This window comes from Thamnophis sirtalis, unplaced genomic scaffold (genome assembly GCF_051295495.1).
Source record: "Thamnophis sirtalis isolate CommonGarterSnake01/CBP01778 unplaced genomic scaffold, rThaSir2_p1.2 scaffold_11, whole genome shotgun sequence".
In the NCBI taxonomy this organism is placed as follows: domain Eukaryota; kingdom Metazoa; phylum Chordata; class Lepidosauria; order Squamata; family Natricidae; genus Thamnophis; species Thamnophis sirtalis.
In genome coordinates, this window is record NW_028261391.1 from 42,393,344 (window position 1) to 42,416,636 (window position 23,293).

A 23,293-nucleotide genomic window follows, 5' to 3' on the forward strand; every position below is an offset into this window, starting at 1 on the left:
GTCAGTAAGTGAGGACTGGAGGAAAGATACTTTGTTGCCATTATTGGAGAATTCATATCTAAAGTAGCATGTAAGGACAAGCCTCTGATAAAATTCTGTTCCTAAGAGGATCAATTGTTTTAGAATGGCCTTTCTCAATCTTTTTATCCTGAAGGAAACTGAAATAATTTTCAGGTTTCAAGGAATCCCTGCCTAAAATCATACATACCCCTTCCAATGTAATACATTTCTAACCTACAATCCACATTTTACAATATTTACAGAAACATCGAAGCCGCAGGCTGGCAACTGAGTCGTGATGTGTGAAAATTCTGATTGCACACTGTGCAGTGTATAAAGTCCAAAAAGGATTTGGCTTTTTTTTCAATCATGATCCCTTGCAAAATCCCAGTGTTTTTTGGGATCCCAGTTGAGAAAGACTATTCTAGAACAAGAACAAGCAATTGTTACAGTCAAGAGCTGCACTTGGTTTATATTACATGTGGACTACAAATAATGCATTAACAGAAGAGTAGAATCACAGGAAAAGGGTGAACGAGTATTCAGCTTTCTTGTATTTATTATATTCTTAATTTTACTAAGGGTTGTATAATCAATATGTATTTTACATAACTATTCTTCAGAATTTTACAGCCAGATTATTGCAGTTTGGTGTCAGGTGAAAAACCACCTGTCACAGACTCCTCTCCCTGATCCTAGAATACAATCTTAGATGAAAATTACATAATATTTTCTAGAATACAGGTTATATTTTTGGGAACATGGCAGTTGTTTGGAAGGGTAGAAAATCAAATAGCTTCTTGTGCTGTTTCCTTTAGTAACCCAATGTTGACGCATAGTTTAACAGCAGCAACTTTTGTGCTTAATGTCACTAATTATTTTGTTTTATGAATTATTCAAGGGTTCAATGTCAGTACAATGAGTGAAGACTGTCCTGTTGCTTATAAAGTTAATATGGCTTCCACTGTTTTCCTCAGATCCTTTTTCTTCTTCTTCTATTTCCTCTTTTACCCTCTTTGGGTATTAAGGGATCAGATCCTTTTTGATTGCCATAATGAAAATATCTTTAGAGCTTTCAGAGCAATATTGTCTGTCCAATTTTGTTACTTTCTCCCTTAGCTTTTTCTTTTTTATCACTTAGATGCTCCATTAATGGTCTTTACTTTTATTTAAGCCTCATATGATATTACAGCAGTTTTCATACTTGCATTTTAATAACATCATATGTGTGGCAGCCTCTTCATCTCAGTTGCTATTCACAGCAGATTTCATGAATAGTCCATTCTTTGAGCACTGAGATCCAACATCTGGAACAATTGTTACAAGTTAATGTCCTCAGGATTGTGTAGCTTTACTATTTCTCATTCCGATAACAGTTGTTTCTGACAATTTTCCTAATTCTACAATTACTGAGATGTCCAAACTAGATTTTGAGGCAAATGCATTCTGTACTGGGAAATAGGAAAAAAGAAACTGGCCTCTTCCGTAGGCCATTTGTCTAATGATAAAGATGTTTCTATGTTCTCCATGTTCTCAGCCCTGAATAAAAACAGCCAGTCTGGGATGATGGACTTTTCTAAGGGATAAGGGCTTGTTTACTCGGTAATATCTTGGTTGGTACAAGCACTCAAGACAATGATTAAAATGATTCATCTCTGGTCTTTGAAACTGTTCTATTAATCTTAATACTAACATTGGAAAAGTCAGTTGTGGCATTTATCCCTTCATCCCACAGTTAAACAATTTCTAAAGTCACTCCATCTCCTTTTAATGTTAATGAGAAAGTTATTTTGAACCACTGATTTGTCCTTGTTACATGAAATACGTGTTAATAGCAGTGTGAGTCAGTGTGAGTCCAAGGTGTTGGTGAGTGATGTGCACTTTGGTTAATTCTCCTCATATGATCTTGGTTCATAAAATTTTGTACTGAAACCAAACCAGATATTTTGCTTTTACCTCCTAGGGCTGTGTAATTTGAACAGTCAGGTGATGGTTGTAGCTGCCCATCTTTGTCCAATTCATTCTGATAAAAAGTAAACTTCTGCCATCCTTTAAGAGTGTAAACTTTTCCCAGCACCATCAGAATCCCATCTATTTATGCTATAGTAACATCTGCGATAATGGACACACATTCCATTGAATGAATCCTGCAGAGTAGCTACATGGATCATCAATATTTATAGTGCACAACTAGATGAATATACAAGTACATGAGATAATCTTAACTGTGGAATGTTTTAAATGAGGGCACTGAGTATACGCAAAGTTCAAGTATACAAATTCATAAGTGACCAGTTTAAGATCCTTAGTTTCGAATGAGTAACCAGTTATCAGCCACTTCTAGCTCTTCTCAATCTTTAGTAAACTTACAGAGACAATATTTTCTAGCATTAATATTTTGCTTTAAAATCTGATTGAACTTGACATCATTTAATATGTTAGATAACAAAACTATGTCAGTATGCTGGTCAGTATATGAATATAACATTTAAAGAGAGTTACTTCTTATACCAACGATCCGATATTTACAGTTTTTTTTAATGCTTCTTTGGAGCCTGAGATATATATAATACATGCTATCAGTTATGGCCTGAAAAATAGGAAATAGGTGTCTTTAAATTCTCCATACTGAAAATAAACACAGTGTAAGTAATGTGGAATGGAATGTGGCGGACTATAGCATCTCATATTCAGGACAGAAAGTTTTATTTTCATTTTGTAAAGGTGGAATGAATTGTAGCTTACCATACTCTCTCTAAAGAAAAGACGTACAAACTCCCTTGCAGATTGTTTTTTGTTGGGCACATAGGTAAGCGGGCATTTAGCTCTAGATTAGTTGTCACCTTTGTACTTATTTGTAATGTACAGCATATGGAAAAATAAGCATTGAGAACAACTGAGGAAAATGAATTTGTCATCTCAAGTGTATGATTCAACATGAAGATTTGTGCCTATCCTAATCAGGATGATGTGATGGAAGTCTTAAGTGTGAATAAAGATTTAATTTAAAGATTTAAAATTCTTGAACGAGTTAGGAGCTTCACAATTTATACTTTCCAAAATTGGACTATGATTTTTTCATGTATATACTGCCAATGAATCATAAAGCATAATACTCCTATACATTTTTAAAAAGGTGATACTTGGCAAGCTTTAATAAATTTGTTTTAGCTACTCTGAAAGCTTTATCTATCTACAAACAAGATTTCTTTTAACACGGCATATATCCTGGTTGTGAATATATGGTGTCAGTTTTAGAAAAATGAAAAATAAAAGTAATAACGATTGAAGCCAGTTTTCCTGCTACCCCTACATTACAATTGTTATACTCAGGTCAAATGATATACATCATTTGCATGATTGTTTCCTAACTTCAGCAGTTCCCAGACAAGTGGAAGATAAAAATGCCAATTTTGAATACTTCTCATCCTTCCTACCCTTTATTGGCTCTTAGCTTCAAGGAAAAAGCTAGAGCCTTTCGTAAAGGTTCCAGTGAAATTTGATATTTAGATATAAGCAGGCAAATAATGGCTTGTGAGTCACATGTTTAGAAAGAGGGATCAAAGATTAACCTGAAAATGAACGAAATGTAAAAGCCTTGTTAAATCAGTTGTGGTTTTTATGAAGGATGGGCTTACAGCTGATCCTGACTTCGCTACTTATATTACTTACATTTTATACTTAGATTTCCAAGCTTGTGCACTTTCACTGTTGGGAACTGATACTGGGGGAAATGTTTAAATATGAAACCTAGTTGGATAAAAATAGAGGTTGGCTTCCAAAACCATTATTGTGTGATTATTCATATTTGCTTTGTGCTGTGCTTTGAATTCAGTCTAGAAAAGATGCTTTAGAACAATATTCTTCAATCTCAGCAGCTTTATGATGTGTGGACTTCAGCTCCCATAATTCTCCAGGCAGCATGCAGAGAGTTGGTTCACAGGTCTTAAAGCTGCTGAGGTTGAAAAACACTGCTTTAGAGCAGTGGTTCCCAAACTTGGCAACTTTAAGACTTGTGGACCAGCAGAGTTGCTGGCTGGAGAATTCTGGGAGTTGAAGTCCACAAGTCTTAAAGTTGCCAAGTTTGGGAACCACTGCTTTAGAGTATCAATATAGCATCTGTCTGTAACATCTTAAGCATTTACATTTCTCCCAAGGAGTGTATATGGCTTTTTAAAAATGTTGCAGACAGCTGCTACATTTGCATGGTCCCCCACCTTTTGAAGATTGTAGAAAAACAGATTCTTATCCATTCCATGCTGTTGAATATTTTAAAATGTAAACAATGTCTCACCCCTTTCCAAATTTTATTCAGTGCCTTATAATTTTCCATTTATTTTCCACATTAATGCTAAGGGACATTTTATGTTTCCTCTTCATGCACTTTTAATAGGTGTTTATGTCTTGGAATTAGAATCTGTTAAATCAGTTAAATAATAGTGTTTTGCTATGTTTACTTAGAAAATGATTACTATCAAGCTGACACTTTCTGTTAGCAATTCAAAATAATCAATTTTATTGAATACATTTGTCTCCCTTTTTAGAATGTTTCAGGACAACATAATGTATTAAAATTTAAATATGTGACTAAAACCAAAAGATCAAAAACATACAGCCATGAGTAATAGAATAAAAACTAACCAACACTATTAGTCACTTAGTCATTAAATCAGTTAAGGCAAGCCACAGAAATATCTTCATTGTGCTTTAGTTTGTATTGAAATATCTTCTTTGATGAGAAGCGAAAAGTTTTCAAGGAAAAACAAAGTCGAAAATCAACAAAATCCTTTTGAAAAAACACCTTTGGGACAAGGTTTTATTTACTTAACAGATTTTTATAGCTGTCTATGTTATGCAACAACTCACAAATAACAATAAAATAGTAAAAAAAAGCATGAATGGCAACAAAATAACACTCCAGCACCCCAAACACAACCCTTTCCCACACATCCAAAACAAAATTTTCCAAGGTTTGTGGGAAAAGCCAAATCTTTACAGCTTTGGGAAAGCCAGGCATGTAGGAGGCTATGGAACTCATAGGGGAAGGTGGTCCAAACCAAAGGACAGGGACCTCTACCAAGAGGTGTACTACCTAGATCTCACTGGATGGTAACTTTTCAGGGAAGGGAGCTAGAGTGCGCCCAATCCAGGGGTGGGTTGCTGGGGATTCAGGAGAACATCTAGCTAAGATTCTGTCAGGAACGTGCAGTCAGGGGAGGCAGAGCCTCACCACTGTCAGCATGAAAATAAAATAAAAATGTAAAAGGAAAAACGCTGAGGTAGTTGCTGCCAGAGTCACAGTGGATGACTCTGCTTAGTGCTTAACTGTAAAAAAAGCCTCTAAAAAACTACCCTCTACAAGGGCGGCAGGAGAACGGGGTGCCTCATTTAATCTGACTTTATGATCACTCAAGCAAAGCTAAGCAAAGGTTAAAAGCCGAAAAAATCCTCATGTAGATGAGGCACGTGGTCCTCCTGTAGAGGGCATTTTAGAGGCTTTTTAGAGGCTCTGGGAGCAGCTAGCTCAGCCTGACCTCAGCGCTCATCGCCTTTTTCCTTTTACATTTTTTTTTCTTTTCATGATGGCAGGCAAGAGCAGAGTTGAAATCCTCTCTCAAACAGCTGGGGAGTGTGGGGAGGGGGGAGGAATTCAAAAAGTTTGATTGCATGCAGAGCCACGTTGCCTTTTCAAACACACACACACACACACATACACACACACAGCTGGATAAAAGTATATAAGCCCAGTTTCACTGATTACAAGTTTGAAAAGGCAATGTGGCTCCCCCTACAATCAAAGGCTCGGATCAGAAGGAAGCAGGGAAATGGGGGAGGGGTATGGCTGCTTTGGAAAATATATCCAATCCAAGCCATTGGAAAATATATCCAATCCAACTTCTGTGTTTGTGTTTGTTTGAGAGTGCGTGAGTGAGAGAGGGATCCAAGTTCTCTGTGTGCATGTGTCTGTTTGAGAGAGGGGAGAGGGAGGAAGAGAGGGGGGAAGGAGGGGGAGGGAGAAGAAAAAGAATGAAGGAAAACTTATTTCGCAAAGGAGAAAAAATGCTGTCGTTTTAAATCAGAACTGAGCATGCCTGGCTGTGGAATTCTTGGAGTTGAAGTCCACAAGTCTAAAAAAAATTGAAACACCTGTGTCATTGCCTCACCAGCCATAAACTTCACCGCACATCACTGGATTCTGTACAATTCAGAGAACACCCAAATCCCACCCACCCCACCCTACCCCTCCCAGGAGTCCCCACGCAGCCCGTTTTGGGTGCAGATAAGTGCAGGGTGTACACGGAAGCTTGGACAGGGCGAAAAGCGGGCCTACTGGTAGTTCGGCCAGAGACTGGCCTCTAGAGGACCTCCAGAGCCTGGGAAAGCTGTTTTCACCCTTCCAGACGCTCAAGGTAAGCCTCCAGAGTCCAGGAAGGCAAAAACACCCTCTCCCTGCCATGGTGCAGGAGATCAACTAGGCCATGCCCACCATGGCCATGCCCACCCAGCAACCGTTCAGAGAACCTCTTGCTAAAATGTTTGAAGCCCACCCCTGACACAATCTATCAGTCCTAGTGGAATTGGCAGATGCCTTCAGGGAGAGGTAGCTCTGCAAACAGCCTGCTTTGGCACCAAAAAAGGTTTTAAAGGTGATAGCCAGCACCTTGAACCACACCCAAAAAGAGACAAAGTCTCTTGCAGCAATGGTGTAAAATGGGTAAGCAATGATGCACCCCAAACTGCACACTGTACAGTTTTAATTTCTGGATTGTCTTCAAGGGCAGCCCTATGTAGACACATGGTGTCATCAAGATGTGTGTGACTATGAGCTAGGCCTCTCAATGCAGCAAATGGTGCAATTGACACACAAGATGAATCTATATAAAAGACCCGCTAGCTGAGGCTGCCACCTGCTCTTTGAGCAGGCGCTGTGAGTTCAGGGGGACCCCAACGAAGGTGTGCAACCTGGGAAAAGACAAAGATATCTCACCCAAATCAGATTAAAAATATACCACAATCAAATAAAATAAAGAACTTGGGAAATTTTGAGTAACCACATCCTTGGTGTCTCAGATCCAAGTAGACAAATTATTCAAGAAAAACTTTCTGTTTTTAGTTTGTATGTCAAATTAAGACTGAAAACATGACTTAAAAGATAGCTCCCTAAATAAAGGGTAGTACTTAGTTCAAGGTCCACCAAGCATTGTGAGCTAGGAGAAAGGATTGGCATTTGGAGAGCACTGCCTCATGTTGTGATATAATTGTTGAGATGGATGTAGTCAGTTACAAAATAGTGCTTTTTTTACTCAAAAATGTTGGGCCACTCATTGTCAACATCTATAAGACATTTCCTCCATTATCTCTTTTTCTGTGCATAAACTCATGCTTCATAAAGTACTAAATTTACAGTTGGTTATTATCCATTATTTTATTAATTGGTGGTGCATTTTGTGGCCATGGCCACAATGTTAAGAGTCCAAGCTTAACACAAGCAAAATATTGCAGTGATAGAGAACCTGCATTTTGTAGGCCTGGTCCAGTCCATCTAGATCAGATAAATATTTCCCGATCCATCAATTATTATATATCTCAATGAAATTTCTACCACACAGCAATTTTAATTAATTCTGTGTTTGAATTCTGTAATAGATTGTGCCATTTTCAAACTAAATAACCTCGGGGAGAAACTACTCTGGTAAATATGATGATGGCATTGAAAATAGACTTTAGCTACCACTAGCCAGAAGCCTGGTTGTCTGTGTTGGCAGAGAATGAATTGTAATTTTATCCCAGCCAATTTAATTAAAACTTAACCTAAAACAAACATCATTGCAACATTTCTAGGGAAAAATAGCAAAAGATTCAGCGGATGCTACTGAGAAATTTACCAATTTTGGAAGAGGGGAATGGAATTCCATGTCATGAAACAGATTACTAGGAATATTCATTCATTCATTCGTTCATTTGTTCATTCATCATATTTACATAGCTGCATGTGTCACAATCAAATGATTCTGGGTGGCATACACAAAGTTAAAACGAAAATATACAAATTAATATTGTTAAAATAAAAAACGTTAACATTATAACAGGCACAAAAACAGAATTAAAAGAGATTAGGCAAAGAGGAGGTGTTAACTATCCAAGAGCCATTTCAATATTTTGCCAGTAATAATACTATCCAAGTGAATTGCCTCAAGCTTTTCCTATTTTATGCTGAGCTAATGAAATAGGAATAATATGCATCCACTGTTTTTAGGACAAGAAAGGAACAGTGAAAAACCTACAGATGGAACACTTGTACTATCAAAGTGCTACATATAATGATATAATGTGGCATATTTTCATTAGAAATCCAGATTTCAAGAAATTAGGGATAAATTCAAGTTTGTATGGTAATTGTTTGCTATTAAGGTGAATAGTAGCAAATTCTATGCAACAGCAGGAAATAATATTGGAGGGAAAGAGAAATGTGTCTTATTTGTATTTGCAAGAGAAATTATCTAATTTTTATTTTGGAGCCACTTTTAAACGGAGCAAATTTTTTGAAAATTTTATAGAACATAAAATTCATTGGTGTGTACTTTATACTTAATTATGTAAATATGAAGAAAAATAAGCATTAGGAAAATTGCTTGCAACATGCATTTATCAGTAACAAAAATGCAACTCTACTAGCTTCTGCTCTGAAACCAACCCATGTTAAATATTCATGGAGGGAACCACTCTTGGTCCTTTTGTTGAGGCACAGTAAAACCTGGCTATAGAGAGAGTGAAAATTGTGTTGACATTCTTTTTTGCCAATTCAAGAATGTGAGGAAAGGACATTAACACATCTGTGAGGAGCTATTCATCTATTTAGATTGAGACACTGCCCAATTTCAAAGCCGTTCATAGTGTCAAATATAAAACAAAGAAAAAATACAATGCAAAGAAATAAGAAAGCATCCAATATCAATACAAAACCTCATCCAATCATGTTTAACAGATGATATCTCAGATATTTGGAAGGAAGAGGCTTTGTAGTTTGGATGCTGTCTGTGAATTCCCTCAAATGGGTCTGGGGCAAAGGCAATTTAGATAATCCTCAATTTACACCACAACTGGGACCGGGAACCTCCACTGCTAAGTGATATGTTTAAGTATGTACCATGTTAATTTTACAACCTTTCGTGCATTTGTTAAACAAATTCACTTTCTCCCATTGAGTTTGCGTTTCAGAAGCTGGCTGCAAAAGATGCAAATGGTGATCATGTGACCCCAGGACTCCTCAATCATTGTAAACACATGCTGCTTGCCAAGTGCCCAGATTTTGATCATGTGACCACAGGAACTCTGTGATGGTCATAAGTAGGAGGATCAATCTAAGTCACTTTTTTCGGTACCATCAAAATTTCAATTGCTAATTGGATGATCATAAATCAAAGATTATCCGTAACTTTCCTGAGGCCCAATGCTTTTCTGCCATTCTGGAGTCATTCATCACTTTCATGCTTCTTTTTCATCCATCCACACACCTGCAGGAAGAATATAAGGGAAGGCAGAAATAATTAATGATGCAGGTAAGAACTACAGAAATATAGACTAGAAATAGGTGGTTCCTCCATCAGTTTAGATTTGTCACCTTCCTCCAAATATGGAAAGTAATGTTTACAAAAGAAATAAGGAAGTAATGCTGTTCTTAGAGAAACCATATGGAATAGTCCCAACCAGGGGTGGGTTTCTCGCCCCGTTCCAACCGGTTCGGTTGGAATGGGGCCGGTGGCGTCCTCATGCACGCGCGCAGCGCACGCATGCGTACTAGCGTCTGTGCGATGCTCCAGCTGCTCCTGGAGGATCGTGCAGGCGCTGTATGCATCCTGCACATGCGTGGAAGCGCAGAACTAGTCAAAACCGGGTAAGGAACGCGGGCAGGCGGGTGGGCCCATCGCCGTTCCTGGAAGTTACTTACTTCCAGGTTCGCCGACCAACCGGTTCGCGGGGACCGCCGCGAACCGGTTGAAACCCACCCCTGGTCCCAACCCTTATTTTTATTGGGGGGGGGGTGTTTACAACGAGAGAGGACATTTTTTTTCATTAAAAGATCTATGTTCTCATATATATAAGAATTTGAGTACATTTTCATAATGTGGAATTATCGAACGAAATAATTCTCAGTTTTAATACTGTTTTCCATTAAGAGTCACTTGCTGAGATGGGCAGTATACAAATTAAAGGAAATGGCTTTTCCTTTGTAAAAGAATTCAGAAATCAAATTCTGCCTTCCTGAAGTAGGAAAAGGAATCAACCAAGCCTTATAACATCAAAAAGGACAAATTTCACAGTTTTAAAAAAACTCCACGTGTTCCAGTCACTGAATTTTTCATTTTATGTCCTTAAAGACTAAGGTGGTATTTCAACATATGGTACCATACATTCAGAAGTAATTTCTTGCCAAAAAAAACCATGTTCTGATGAGCCAAACCCATTCTGGGGAACATTTAAATGTCATCAGTATAATTCTTCCTTTTCAGTCAGGAAGCATGGATGAATTTCTTTTCCTTCTTTTGAAAATAAGTTAAATTTCAAGTTGCTACTCACGCACTTCATTTTCTTACATGTCACCCTACCTTGTTATTTCTCAGTGAATGAAATATTTCTTTGAAGTCTGAATTTTCTTTCTGTTTGTGTATTATCACTACAAGGTCTGTTTTCAAACTGAGAGAAAAGAAAGAAAACAAAACTGTGTTCATGCAGGATAAGATAGCACAACTGGTTTGGTGTAAAGGTACAGAATTAAAAACTGGATACTGCGAGTTCTAGTCTTCCCTGAGGCATGAAAATCAGCTGATTGACTTTGGTCCAGTCACTCTTTTACAGAATTGTTGTGGGGAAAACAGGCGAGGGGGTCTCGTGTATGCTTCCTTAAATGGCAGAAAATAAAGACGAGATTTAAAAAAAGACTGTTTAAAAGCTCAGTTAACAAGTGTGCATCACCATGCCACACACACCCCTCTCCCTTTCCTCTAAAAATAGTGCAAACTGAATTTTAACAGGACATGTGTCAGGAAAAATGGAAAGACACGGGGCCAGGTAAGTAAACCCCCCCCCACTTCAAATTGGCCAGATTGACATCGGCTCTGATTATACCACAAGGTTTTTCTTTAACTTCCTTATGATTAAAATAATGTTAAATTAGGAAATGACAACATAATTTCGTACCAATTGAAAGTATTTTAAAAATAGTTAGCTCATAACAGACCCAGCTATTGTGTGTTGTGCACTGCAGATGCACAAATGGAGTCTGCAAGATGCAATTTAAACAGTCACGATGTGAATTGTCACATTGGTGCAATTGATACTCTGGATGGTTTTTTTAAAAATGTGTGCTACATGTGCACTGCATATATAAAATGGGCACAGCTTCAATTGCAACTGTGATAACTTTGCTGATCTTGCCACCCTGTGGACATCCAATAGCTTGAAGATATAGTATTTGACTGAAGCAGGTTGTTGCCAGGTTGTTCATGGCATTTTGAATTTCTGGAAACTATGACTTATCCCTAAGATTTGTTGGGGTTACAAAATCTGGTTTCAGAACATTCAGAAGGGATAATGTAACAAACTATAAAGCTTGGAGTTCAATGGTGGGTACCTACCTGTTCAGACCGGTTTAGCAGAACTGGTAGTGGTTTGGTGGCCTGGGACTGCCACGCCCCCAAACCAGTTCTTCCAGTGGTGCCGTAGGTGCCACCATCTTGTTTTTTGCTTCTGCACATGCGCAGAACATTGTTATTGAACTGTGCATGTGTGTGCATGCATGCAGAGCGTGCTTCAAGAGTGCGAAGCGAGCATGGCACAGCCATGAATGAACCCACAGAAGTGCCTGCCAGAACCCACCCCTGTTGGAGATGGACACAAAAAGGTTTCATGGGATTGCAGTTCGAGATGCAATTTCATTTATAGGCTACCATTGCTCTCTACTCCTGAACGTTTATCCAGTAGCATGGCTAATAACATATAAACCCTACAATGTTCTCTGTTTTCTCCCTAGTATATAGCGATTAAAAGAAAGTACAGTGGCTGTTCAATGTCCTTATAATTTTGTAAGGCTCCCATGTCAGGTTTAAAGATAATAAACCATAAACAAAAGAGCAGGGAACATAGAATTGATAGCACCTAGGCAGCAAGCTTATAAATATGCAATCACTTGAAGTGTACTTACATTTTATATAATGATTGTATTTTAAAATTTGCACCTACCTTTTATAAATTAATCTACCCGTGTTTTTGCAATTTTTGTTTTGTACTTTTGTCTGCTGCTGACTGATGGCATATTTCCCTTTCTTAGTGATGCCTACGTTGCCACTTTATGTTGCATCCATTATCTGATCTGCTATACAAAGGGCTTTCCTGCAGTCGTTTCCGTCACAATAGAATAAAAAAAAAGTTTATTTCTAATTTTGTGGAATTAATCAAAGAAGACCTGTATTTCATAAAAACAAATCTGTTTGAAAATGGTATGACAAATAGCGGTAATATTTTGTAAAGGTGCGTTTTCATTCAGAGTTCTTTCGGTCGTTCTTTGAAAGAGTTCTTTTGAACAGAGGAAAAGCCCACAAAAGGAACTGTCACTTGGTTTCTTCAGAAGTTCACTGTGGATTGGCCTGACTTTCTAGCTGCCAAAAAACAGTTTGATGCATTCTTTTTAACGGCTGCTTGCTTATTATGCCTTTCAAGTGAAATACTGTACCTTTTGTCCCCAAAACTAGCGCTCACTGATTTCAGACAGTGTCCTCAAGTAGGCTGACTGGGAAATGTGTGAAATGCAGTTCAGATTTTAGGTGCTGCTGAACCATTGGAAAAGCAAGCAGCTCCAGAGGACCTAACAATGCTGGTGACTCATGAATATGACCAGGGCAGGGGATGAGAAACAACAAAGAAACCAGGTGTTAATGTTTATTCCTCCCACCCCTTTCAGTTTGTAGTAGCAAGTCTCAGCTGCTACAGTATTTGAAAACAGATTTATTTTGTTTTTCTGTTTGCTTGCTTGCTTGTTTGTTTTTTAAAGTTTTTTTTTCCTTGATGGGTAACCAGAAGCTTGGCCTTTGGACCTGCGGTGCAGCAGTTTTCCATATTGCTGAGAAGGGGAGAATGTGCTTAGAATGTATTCCGTTCTCCACCTCTAAACAATGGCTTTTCCTACTGCAGGCTTAAAATGCTGGACTCCCATGTGTAATTTGGCTAGAAAGGAAGCAGATTTAAGACATGTCTTTCCTTTCCTTTGTCCACAATAATAGCCTGATACTCTGCTTAAATGGGTGTTTCTCAACCTTAGTGGTCTTCAACTCCCAGAATTGTAAAGATTCAGAGCAAAATATTCCAGTATATTCCTAGTAGGAGTTTCTTTGTGAAGATACGTACAAAAAAATAAAATTATCATTTTAAGAAGTGTCAGGAGGCACGAGGAAGGGAAAAATAGGGTCTCAAGAGCCAACCAGACAAACATCAGCATGTAAAACTTGCGTGTGAACATTTTTCTATTCCTGCTTTATTCATAGATTTTGGAAGGTAGAAAGAATTGGATTCTCTTTTGACTGTGCAAGGCAGCATAAGTGGTATTTAGTTCAAACTTTCACAAAAAATTCCTCTCCTTTTTAGCTTCTGCCTCAAAGACTCTCATATATATTAAAAACAATGATTTATTGCTACTTCCTCTAGTATTTCTTTAAAAATTATTTCCATGTTTGAGAAACTACAGCTTTTTCCAGTGACTTTGTGCCTGGTCTATTCTATTGTTTTCTATATTACCTATGGGTAATACTTCTTTAATGACCACTTGTTCAATAAATGTTCAAAATTATGTCCACCTGCACACCCTCTTGCACATCTAACAACAGCCACTTACACCGCACCAGCCACTCACAGCCCTCTCCCACTTAGCAGCAGCCATTTACCTCCCTACCAGCCTGATTGTGAGCTGTCTGAGACATGCAACTTCCTGTCAGCTTTGCCATTGCCTGTTGGAAGTCACCAGGAAGTTGCAGGGAGATCCTTGCTTAATGGTGTAATCCTTGCTTAGCAATGGTAATGGGGAGAACCAGGATTGCCATTTGTAAGGTGATGCAATCATATGATCTCACCCTTTACAGCAACACCACTTACCAAACGAAATTCTGGTTCCAATTGCCATCATAATCTGGGAACTATGTTTTCTAAACTTCTTCCTTATAGTTAATCAAGAGCATTGATTATGCTTAGTGGGTCATTGGTGATTAATGGGATGCTGATTTTCCTTCTTTAAATGTTCTTCTCTGCCTGGCCTGTTAACGATCTTTCATGTTCTGGTCTTCCCCATCCTCAGTTACCTTCTATTCCCCCTGGAACCCTTCTGTGGCCTTTATTTATCCCTGGACAAGCAGATCTTCAAGAGCCTCACTGTCTAAGTCTATTTTGGTTCACTATCCACCTTCTTCCCCTGCAAAACTACAGCTTTCTCCTTTCCTGCCAACTCATCAGCTCATTTTCACTTGTTTTCTCCTCTGCTGTGAGAAGGCATCTTGTGAATATGTGAGAAGCTGTTTTATCTAGTTTACTCTCTGCTATTTGCTGAACTCAAACTGATCGCTCCAAGTACAGTTTGTTTGTCTGGGGGAGCACAGAGAGGATGGAAGGTAGTACTTAACTTCTCTATTCTGTCACATCACTTTCCCCTTAAAATGAGAGTTTGGGTAGCTTCTCTCCAAGCCTTATTTTGGACATGTTCATAAATGTTTTTCAGATAACAATCTCCGAGTTAGTTCTATATCCAGACAGCAAACCATCAACTTGACACTATTTCTCTGGCTACAACCTTGAGGAATAAGCCTCTTTTTAATGGCATTGTATATATATTTTCCTCTGGGTAAGAATACCGTTGAAAGATAGAGCATGTACTGGATAATGAACTGCGTATGGGACTGTACTTTACCATGGGAAAGATATGGCGATTACGGTTTCAAAGCAGGGGTGCCTATGAATTAGGAATGTGTCTCTGTATTAGGAATCTAAATGTGACAGAAACCTGTCAGAGTAAAAGTCATAAAAAGGGTGCAATAACACTGAACCAAATAGCAATAGCAATAGCAATAGCAGTAGACTTATATACCGCTTCATAGGCCTTTCAGGCCTCTCTAAGCAGTTTACAGAGAGTCAGCATATTGCCCCCAACAATCTGGGTCTTCATTTTACCCACCTCGGAAGGATGGAAGGCTGAGTCAACCCTGAGCCGGTGAGATTTGAACCGCTGACCTGCTGATCTAGCAGTAGCCTGCAGTGCTGCTTTTAACCACTGCGCCACCTTGGCTCTTACCAAATCTACCGAGAATCTCTTTTGTATATCAGACAGCATTCCCATCACATTCAAATATTTATTAGTGAAACTTGAGCTTAACAAATAATGGCTGAAATGAAATTTTAGAAGGGTAGTTACATTTTAAAATGGCTATTGTTAAGAAAAGTGTCTAAAGGGCATACATCATAAATATTTACATTACATATGTATTTATTTATTTGTTAAATTTATTTGCTGCCTATCTTGCTGTCGGGCTACTCTAGGAGGCTTTCAACAATAAAAAGGAAAAAACAAAAAGAGCTTAAACAAAACAAATAAAATAATAGAACAAACATTAATGAAAAAGAAAACAATGAGAATACATCAATATGATATCAAAAAGATGGACTGGTGGAGTGCAGTGAGCAAGGGGAGGTTGGGGTGTGCCATCAATCCAGCAGCCACCTTCAGGGTGAAACTCCTCCCATTGTGTCCCCAGGCCAAGAGGCAGAGACAGGTCTTCAGGCTCCTGTGGAAGGACAGGAGGGTGGGGGCAGCTCTTACCCTAGACTCTAGGGCCTAGAGGGTAGGACGTTACAAAGGGCAGGTGCTACCGCAGAGAAGGCTAAATGGAGCTAAGGGCTATATATATATATTGGGATAGTGTGAGGAATAGCAGCTCTGTCAGAGAAAATTCCTAATGAAAGCAGAATTTTCTAATCAAATGCACTTTTAAATAAATCTTAAACAATTTTCTTCCTGTTTTGGTAACACAGAGAGATATAATCACAGAGATTTACACTGATCTATACATCTTACTTATTAAGTAGATATAGAGATTTAGACTTTCCACGTGCACAAGATTTATAAGTTGCTAAAAGCTTTGGCAAATTGCCCCATTCAAAGCTAATATCTTCCACAGTATATTGGAACAGAATTATCTCCTTCTGAATGCTCATTTTAGAGCAGCTTGAAGCAAAGATAGTCTTGCCCTTTATGTTTCAGGGCCTTAAAAAAAAAAAACTCTTAATAACATGATTCTTTCCAATAATGCTGACCTTCGTGGTTCAATGCTTTGCTGACAAAGATAAGATACTTGACCAAGAAACACAGAATGACCAAATAAGAGAAGTCCGTGGAATGGAAGCTGCGTTTTTAGAAAAAATAAATACAACAAAAGTAAGATTATTGTTATTTAAGCCAAACACACATTGCCTGCTAGTGATGCATTATTTATTTGTATTATTTATTACCTGTCATCTTTTGCTTGTGGACAGGATTTTCGATGTCACTGGAGAATCATGTGGTCATTAATAACTCATAGGAATGAATGAATAATGTATTTATAGATGCGTCAACAGAATTTTACAGCTGCCTATTCTGTATGGGGACGCACCTACTCATTTATGATAGAGATTTTGCAAATGTTAAATTTTAATAATATGCATTACATGATAATTTTAAAACAATGTTTCTCAATCTTGCCAACTTCAAAATGTCTGGATTTCAACTTCCAGGTTGCTGGTGGGGGAATTCTGGGACTTGAAGTCCACATACCTTAAAACTTCCAAGTTTGAAAAGCACTGCTTTAAGAAATTGCTCCTATTCAAAGTTGTAAGCCTCCAAATAGAAAATAACAGTGGATGTTCTAATGATACTGCTTAAGCTGAAAACAATGATTCTCAAAATCTTGTGAATCAGACCAAGGCCCCACATTTTATTCTCAATGAATATCTTGAGATCTATGGGAATAAACCACAGGGCATAAATGATCAAGACTACTCAGAAGCAATATTGCTATATTTACATTTTTTGTAAGGGCTAGAAGTCCATGATCTATAAATGCTTTGAATATCCATAATATTAATTTAATGATGAACAAAGTAAATTATAAGCATAGTGTTGTTTCTATTGGTAAATCTTGAATTCATGAAGGAATTCTGATAAAGAATGGGAAAGTTCTGGTCCCCACTTAGTATTGACTTTTCTGTTTATTTGTTTGCAATTACAGATTCAAACATGCTATAATAATTATGTCAGATATTATGGTTTCCCTTCTAACTATGGATCAATTGCCAAGTTGGGCATATTTTGTACAGAAACAGAGAATACAATATAACCTGAGTGAATTAACAGGTGATTGGATAAATTATGAAAAGTGATCCACATTTAAAACAATCACTATTTGAAAAAACAAAAATATACTTTACTGACCTCAAAGTCTATTAGGAAAGATTTGGAACACTGTTTAAATTTTCCCTACTGATCACTGAATAAATAGACATGGTTGATCACTGAATATATAAACATGGATCAATGATAGATTGGAAACATATATTATGCTGAACCTTATACAGCAAAGAAATTTAGTTGAACTGAATTTTGATTGTGAAATTAAAAAATGCCTTAAAATGATTTTAAAAGATGTACATGTACATTATGTATATGATGTAATGTCCTGAGCAGATGGCTGTGATGTAACATCCTGGGCTTTGGTTTGGCTCCGAGTTTGCGGTCTGGCCATGTGTTCATGGCGTGTGTCAGTTTGCTTTGTGTGGGAGTCACACCATGAAGATGTGTGACTCCCACACAAAGCAAACTGACACACGCCATGAACACATGGCCAGACCGCAAACTCGGAGCCAAATCAAAGCCTGGGATGTTACATCACAGCCATCTGCTCAGGACATTACATCACAGAACTCAGGAGGTTACAACGCAAAGGCTCAGGATGTTACAATGCAACCTCCCAGGATGTTGCAGCACAGGACTCAGGATATCACTACACTAGAGCTCAGGATGTCATCACACAGCCCATTACCCAGGTTGTTACAACACAAAAGACTAATGGGCACACAGCTAGTACCTCAGCCAGACAGGATGTTACGAAACAGCCAACTAATCTGCATACACCAACTCCATCAACTAATCAAGATGTAACAACACAGCCAACCAACCAGCTTACAGCAACAAAGCCAGCACTCCACAACCCCCATCAATATTTATAGAAAGACAGTAGCTCCGATCACGCTTTGCTTGCACAAGCACAAAGGCACCAGCCTGAAGATGGCGAGTGGAACCTTGTCGAAACGTCACCAAGATACTCTCAATCTTACACAGGAAAAGACCCGAATACGCCAAGACCTGCATACCTGTACCCATGAAAATCTACGAATATATATATATAGTTTGTTAGCACACCTTGATATTATTGTTCCAGAGTAAGAGACAATTCTCTTAGAATGCAGAGATGTATATTATTTGCCAACCCATACTAAAAGCTGTAAAGTAAACTGGTGAAATTTATAATAGCTTATTCATTACAAGTATGGAGGGACATTTTTCTTGAGAAAAAAAATCTAATGAGGTTCCTGTATTGATACTTTTAATATACTTTCCGGATGATTAGTGACAGCCAACTGACTGTAATTTATATTTAATACTGAAATACCAAGTGAATACAATATGAATGGCAGAATAGTTGCATTTCTATTTTTCTTGCTCTTTTATAATAAGGATAAATATGTGCCAATTATTTTAATGAAGCAATGAAGAAAAAGGTGAATGGAATATTAGAGCATTGCTATGGAATAGCTGTCTGCAGGCTGGCAGATACAAATACAATTCCAGATACAAATTACGATTCTGAGAATTCCTGAGCATTCCAATTTGGGAGGATGTATCTGTAATTCTGGAAATTGACAGGATGGGAAATTGACAGGATGAGAAATTGGGATATGGGAGCCCTATTCGCAATGGTATCTTCTGTACAATGCAATTGAGCATTTCTGTATTAGTGGTGATTCAGATATGATAAAGGTGAGGGACTGTTTGGTTTCTAGACCAATTAGTAAAAAGCAATTCTCGTGGGTATATGTCTTTCCTTGCCAGGTCAAATAGGTGACTGAAAGAATAAGGGCAATTTCCTAGGCAGGATATTTACCTAACAGAAAATATTGTGCTTTGAGTAAACATAAAGACACTATTCATCAACATAAAATTGCAATAATGTATTGGATCATCACAAATACTGAATAATAATTATATGCCACTTGTATATGTGTGTGTGTGTGTGTGTGTGTGTGTGTGTGTGTGTGTGTGTGTGTATAATTTATTGGCTGACCATCTTATCATATGGTAACTTTGGCCTGCTAACAGTTACATCTAAGTTAAAACATTAAAAAGTTAAAATCAAATATTTAAACCAAAGACAAATAGGGAGGGTGGAGATGAAGTGGGGGGAGATAGGATCTGTTATTAATCAACCACCTCCATGGCATTGTTCATCTACTGAGGCCCCAAGCTAACTGGCGAAGCCACATCTTTAGGCCCTTAGAAAAAGATAGGAGGGTTGGGGCCAACTTTATATCAGTGGGTAAGATGTTCCAGAGGGCAGGAGCACAATAACTCTAAGAATATATTCACTTTATAATAATGATTGTGCAATGACATAATTAGATTCTGATGGGAGAGAGAAGGCACAGTGGTTAACATCTTAGGGAAAGCATTTGAGAGAATTATTTTGTAATTATAGGCCCCCGGAATACAACAACTATCCTAACAATCATGTGCCAAGATCATAACAAAACATCCTGTTATTTTCCTAAGGAACATTTTTTTCTTGTTATGAAAATCTAAACTTTTTCCCACCCCCCAGTTTTCATTCTTCCTAAGCGATTTATTGTCCTTATGATAAGCAACCAGTTTAAGAACTGAACAGTTCTCATTGATCTAAGGGACAAATTGTCTTTAATAATCATAATATTTTGTTAGAATTGGCTCTAACAGCCTCTGTCTAAGTTCATTAATTGTCATTTATCAGACAATTAATCATCTGTCATGTGGAACTGATTGTAGTCCCAAAAGGTAAATTGTATCTTCTTAAGGTTCCTCCCTCCTTCCAAGTTAAAAGCAATTCTCAAAGAAGTATTAATCCAACAGAAGCTGACTGGTATTATAACTTTATAGTCTCACCTCATAATATGATGAAAAGAGTGGGTGGAATAGATGCTCAGCAGACCATCTGGAGATGTAATAAATCTGACAGCCACAGCAATCCTATGTAATCAAGTACAACTTCATTATATTAGGAAAATGACTTTCTAATTAACTCATAAGAAAACTTTGTGATTCATTCACCCTAATATAGTCGGAGAGTTCAGAGTCAGACTTCTTCATCAGTGTCATAAAATCATCGTCCCTTGTAAATGATCACTTCTAGTATCAGTGAAGAGCTTGATAGTTTAATTAAGTATTTAAAGAGGATACGAATAACTCTACTAATAATTTCAACACTTATCTAACTTTAAGCAGTATTTAAGAAAAAACCCTGTTGAAATAAATACAATTTAATTCAGAAGAATCATCTTCATTGAGTTTAAATTCATACTGATCAAAATTTTGAAAACACAAGCATTTGTTGTCTTTCAACCCTTTCATGATTTCTTTTATTTTCATACCTCTAGGAAGAGCTGCAGTATTTATATAGAAAAATAAGTATGATAAACATGAGAAAGAAGCACAGATATGTATCCCCACTGATAATTAAACTTCTAAAACCATTCTGGAACACAGTTTGCTCTGACCAATTTCAGACGCTTTTGGTAAGACATGATTTACTGATTCACCATTCAAAGTAAGAATGGAAGGGAACACAACCAATTAATCTTTCAGAATTTCTGTAAAAAGACACCCACACCTAATGAAATACCCAAATAGAACTAGGAAACATTTCAAGAAAGAAGACAATGCAGACATAGCTTCTAATTTGACACTTAGCACAAATACTACTAACATTTTGCATTCTGCCCACATAGTTAAAATATTTTTGTCCTTTCTATGTCAAATCAAAATATCCATGTTGAGAATAAACCTGGAGAAGAAATGTAAAAAAAGAACACAAATACTTTAGCACAATATTCCTATGAGCGTCATGCCAGGATTACTATTTCTATCCCAACAATAATATAAGTGATAGTTCTTTATAGAGATGTACATGGAATAGACTTCCTTCTGTTTTACATTGTAAAGAAAATAGAAACATGGGACTCCTCCAGTGAAAGCATACTCCCAGAATAGAAGTGCATTTCCCTGCTTCAGGTTGAACTCTGTCTAACCCTTGTTTGTTTGTATGTTAGTAAGGATTCTGCCCTTAATAAACAATGTCTGAAGAAAAAGTAAGATCAAATCAGCTAATTTTAAACTGGGTTTAATAATCCTATCAGGAGAGGTCTTATTTAGTTGGTAATATGCATATTAGTTGATCTTAGAACAATAACACAACAGCAACAAAAAACAGACCCTAAACTTCCATGAAAACATTAGGAAGAAAAAACTTGGATTAGCTCACATGAAAATTGTGGTGAGTATGTTCTGTTAGGTCCAGGAATTTTCCTATTCATTCTGCTGATTGGGATTATAGAGAAGGATTGCATCGCAATGAATATTCCCATTGATTCACACTTGTGTTAAAATATAGGGAAAGAGTTCTTCAACTCCTTGCTTTTTTGACGCATTTCTTTTACTTGAATCATGCCAGGATTAAGAAGCTTGCCAGAAAGGAGAAATTCTAACAGTCTGTGTCCCCAAAGTGGTAAAGGATTCCTTCGATTGAAGTTTAAAGAAAGGTTTAAATTCTGGATTTGTTGTTTCCATAGGTATGTTTAAAAACAACAAGAAAAAGTACTGCTGCATTGCTGTATCCCCTTTGAATCTTGACTATTGTTTGGGAAAGGTTTTTTTTTTAAAAAATATGACATTATAAGGGCACAAAGACACACACATAGAAGTAAGAAGAGATGCAAAAATCTTAGATGCTCCTTATTGTCTATCATCTGTTATCCTTGGCCATGCAAACAAATAAATACCAGTTCCAGCTACAAATAATTGTGATAGGCCACAACACAAGAACGCCAGGCACAAGCTTTTAGAGATCAGAACATATAACATATAAGAAATGCCCTTTTAAGTTATTAGATGTATAATGTAATTTTATATTGAAGTGCTGGGTCAGTTTGTAATATGCTAATTGTGTCTCTTGAGTTTTCTTGGCATTTCGGCACTATTTTATGAAACTCCACCCTCCTCTACTTCTGTAAATTTGTAAATAGGTTTTTATCAAATTAATGGATTATTTAAGGCATCTGACAAAGGGAACTATATTTTATGAAGTCTTTCTGTAATATATTTATGGAATCAAAGCACTTGATGCATGTTTGGGAAATTATACTGGGAAACTGATACTTTAATGTTATTTTGTGGTTACTGAATTGACAGATAGCAAGTTTGGGGCTATGTTCAGAGTGCTGGTTTTCCACTATAAAGCCCTTGAATCACATTAGGGATTGTCTGATGGTGCTTGATTTTGTTGGTGGAATATGAACTCTTAGAAAGAGTTTGCAGAAGTCCCAGGCGAGGCTATATTTCTGATGTTCTTCAAAGCACTCAAAACCATATTTTCTAAAAGGGACTGAGTATTACATGACAATATTGGGGGACATTTACTATGTATAAGATTTATCTGATTTAAGATGACCAAACCTCACCCCTCAATATAGTATAATCATGGCTAACGTTTGAACAATACCAAATATATATATAAGTAGATATCATTTTATTCTAACTTCTATCTTAGATTTTTAGCTTTATACCTTAGTTTTAGACTAATAATATTCTGTGGAGGAGGTGTTGGTCTTAGAGATATAGCTTACAATGGTGACAATAATGACAATAATATTCTGTACCGGTAGTCCTCCACTTACAACCACAACATTTCTGTTGTTAAGCAAGGCAATTAAGTGAATTTTGTTCTATTTTACGACCTTTCTTGACACAGTTCTTAAGTGAATCACTGCAGTTGTTAAATTAGTAACACAGTTGTGAAACTGGCTTCCCCATTGACTTTGCCTGTCAGAAGATTGCAAAAGATGATCCCATGACGGTGGGACATTGCAAACATCATAAATGAGAGTAAGTTATCAAGCATCCGAATATAAATCATGTGAC